We start from the raw sequence: 3881 nt of genomic DNA, 5'->3' as shown, positions 1-3881 counted from the left end.
CCAATGAGCACTGACTGTGGGAAGAAGGCAGGACACAGTGAAAAGGTCAGAAGAGGTCACAGGAACAGGACAATGGAGTAGACAGGAAACACAAAGCATGTCTTCAATGAAGCCATCCTTGTGGGGACATTTTGGCTCTTCTAGAAATGGAGATGGAAGCGTCTATGGAGTTTAGAGAAACAAGAAGAGGAAGGCACCCAGGAAGCTCCCAACAGGAAGGAGCATTGGACCTTCTCCATCTTAATATCCAGATCTGTACCTTACTTTACCTGTTCCCTTAAAGACTGCCAACTACAGCTTCCAGCACCAAATATCCCAAACTTGAGTGTGAATGAAGACAGAGAGGTATTGAAGAGGACATAGAGAAGCCCCTAGAGGCCATGAGGGACTTCCAAGTATCCAACGGAGAAACAACTCAAGGGACAACTCTAGCCACTGGGGGAAGAATGTCCTGCCCGTGCCTGGGTAGACATAGCCAGGAAACCACAGTCCACAATCCAGGCAAACATGAGACTGACCTAGAACAGGCTGGTAGAGTGGAGCTGAGGTGGGCCAAACTGGCAGGATTCGTGAGCTGTTTGGAGGTGGTGGCAGAGTAAAGTCATCAATGAATGCTGGAGCACAAGGAAGTGCCCTATCCTGAAATGCGGACCAAGGAAAGGAGCCAGGACATTGGAAGAGAGGGTTGAGGGGCAGGAACCTAACAGGGACAGTGATTTTCAGGACCTGAGAGGATAGACACAGGCATCCTATAAAGATAGGACGAGAGGTGGCTCTCAGCACACGGTGGGATGGAATCAGCCATTGGATAAGGGCAGAGCAAAACCAAGAACAAGATCTGGACTCAGGGGGTCTCATAGTGAAGCAAGAAAGGTAACCAAGAAAACTCACAAAATAGATACAATCCACAACAGGACAGCCAAGAGTGGCAGCCCCACCCTTCAGTGATGCTCCTGCCTGGACTCACCAGAATAGACAGAAGCTGAGCATTCACCCAGTGCCCACAAGAGCATCAGCAGCTGAGACCTGCCTAAGCTCCCTGGTCCATTCCTCTGTCTGTTGCAGAGACCCCCATCATGGAACAACAGCAAATGGTCCTGGAAGTTCCACCTTCTTTCTATGAAAGCCCAAACAGCCCCATGGGAAGAGCTCTGAGGAAAGAAGGTTCTAGATAGAGACACAAGTTCAAAGTTAACTGTGAGCACAAGGCATCCCAGCAGGACACAGACTAGCTGGTCAGCTTAGAAAAACAGCACAAAAGCATCCATAACAAAAGAACATTCATCCATCATGGCCCTCAGGGCTGAGCAAAGTAACCATTATGGTGGAGGCCTCTGACTACAGAAACCAAAATGGTGGGGCCTCTATGAGACCCCAAAGCCTCCACAGCTTTACCTGCCAACAGAGCCCGGGGGGTTAGAGGAAAGTTAGTTACCAGGCTCTGATTTCCTGCCAGAGCCTGTCTCTCCCATGAGTAAGGCTGGAATCATTTTCAATTAGAGAGAAACATTTCCCTGGGCTTTTCCTATATGAATAATGCTGCCAGCTGTGACATTAAGCACACCCAGAGCTTCAGAACTTCTTACACGTGACGCCTTAGATCTGAGCTAGAGATAAGCAGACCCCATTTTCCTGAAGTCTATAGGTACTAGCAGGCACTGCCTCAGGCCTGCACGGGTCAGGATGTGACAGGTTCGCTCTCCCATAGCACAGGCTCTTTCTTCTGTTCCTCTCCCCTCAGGTTCCCTGATGCTATTTGGGGAGGAAACAGCTGGTCCTTAGGTGTCCTGAGTCAGGAAAATGACAGATGCCCAGAAATTAGAGACTTCAGCCATCAAAGGGCAAATCTCCCCAACCTCAAGTGAATACACACCTTAGGTGGCTTTCCTTCACACTGCCCCATGACTGCTAGATGCCTTCCTCACTTACCCACAGAGCATGATCTCCCTGACCCACTTTCTTCCTAAAGGGCCCAGCCATGACAGGTTCAACAGAGACCTCCCATGAATGGACCATCCAAGGGGAAAGCACCTAATGTTCCAAAGGAAATACCTAATATTTCGACCATTGTAGATAGGATTACCTGATGTCCCTCAGCCCAGCACACTCACGAGTACACACCTAGACAAATGTCAGTCAATCGGGCGTCCTGAACCTTAGAAATCCCTCACCCCAACTGAGCTTGAGGCTCTGATTGTGTTAATGTGTTGGACACACAGAGAGTCCAAATTTGAACTTGAATAAAGACTCTTTGCTTTTACATACAGGACTCGATCTCCTTGTTGGTTTTTGGGGACCCTGTGATCTGGGCATAACACTTTCCTTCCTCAAAAGTTATAAAGTTGGTTTCCCTGATTTTCTGGGTTGACTGAAATCCGCCTCCTTTCTTAAATACCGTAATCTCCGAGATTAAATGACTCTCCTGGCCACAAAAAAAAAAAATCTGTCTGTATCCTCTATCTTACATTTTGTAGATCCACAGAAGGTGCCCAAAGTTCAAGAAATTTACCAACCACAGAAGAGAAGGTAAGACACCATGGTCTACTTCCCATGTGTTGGAGATAGTCTTAATGTCTCACAAACACACAAGGAATCGAAATCAATCTATCAAGGCAACTTCCTTTTGCAAGAGAACTCTCCACCACACAAATATTGAACAAGCACACCAAGCAGGAAGTTCATTTGTTTTTGTGGTAACACAGGGCATGAATGAGCCTTATCCCATTGGTAGGAACCAGACCTCAGAATTGATGTGATTGGCTAATTCATAATTGCTGAGAAAGAGAAGGGTGTGATAGGAAGTTGTCTCAGGAGTGACCAGGGCTTGGCAGAGAGCACATACATCTGGTGTCAGGATGGTGGAGGTTTATTAAATATTGACCATTGGCAGTTTATCAGACTTTAAGAGAGGAAAATAATTCTTGCCAGGTGTGTTGACAGGAAAAGGGGGTGGATCTCCATGAGTTCCAGGCATCCCTGTTCTAGGACCAAATTCCAGGTCCACTGTTGTAGGGATATTCATCAAAGAAGACTGGTCAGACATGGGTTTAAGCCAAAAGAAAGACTTTACTAGTTGTCCTAAACTGTGACTAAACTGGGTATTCAGGATCCTCGTGTAGTCCTGAGCCTTTCTCTGGGTGATCTTTTAAGCACAAAAACCATATTCTGGCCAATGGGTAGTAGTACACACTTTTAACACCAGGAGGGCAGAGACAGGCAGACGTCTGTGAGTTCAAGGCAAGCCTGCTCTATAAGCTAGTTCTAGGACAGTCAGGACTGTTACACAGATAAACCTTGCCCCAGCAAAGAAAAGAAAGCTAACACCATACTCTGGGTTTTCTGAGTTGATATACTTCAGTCAATAAGAACAGTCGGTCAAAAGCAGAATTACAGAAGCTAAAAAGCAAGGTTAGTGCATTCTGAGAGCTTTGATGGATTGGGCTGTTGTTTTAGCTTTGGCAGGTGGTGTTGTCCACGTGCTGAGGTTTACAGCCTGAAAGGCACTTCATCATGGAGTCAGTTCTAAGGTCTGAGACTCTGTCACACAGCCAGGGATACATAGGGAGTCCTGCCACAGAAAGCATAAAGTTCTCACACTGTGAGAGATGAAAAACCAGCCAAGGACACACAAGGTCCTCAGGGCCCAGACACCATCTTGGAACAAGGTACATGTTGGGTTATTTTTCTTCTTGTTTTGCTTTTTACTTTTTTATTATTAATTAAATGTATTTATTTATTTTACACCCCAACCAGTTTCCCTCCCTCCTCTCCTCCCATCCTCCCCCTCCCCACCTTACCCCATCCCATCTTTATTCACTCCTGCTTTGTTTCTGTTTAAAGAAAAGGGCAGGCCTCCCATGGGTGTCAACAAAGCATGGCCT

Source organism: Arvicola amphibius, chromosome 7, assembly GCF_903992535.2.
Source record: "Arvicola amphibius chromosome 7, mArvAmp1.2, whole genome shotgun sequence".
Classification (NCBI taxonomy): Eukaryota; Metazoa; Chordata; class Mammalia; order Rodentia; family Cricetidae; genus Arvicola; species Arvicola amphibius.
Note: the sequence above shows the minus strand (reverse complement) of the source record.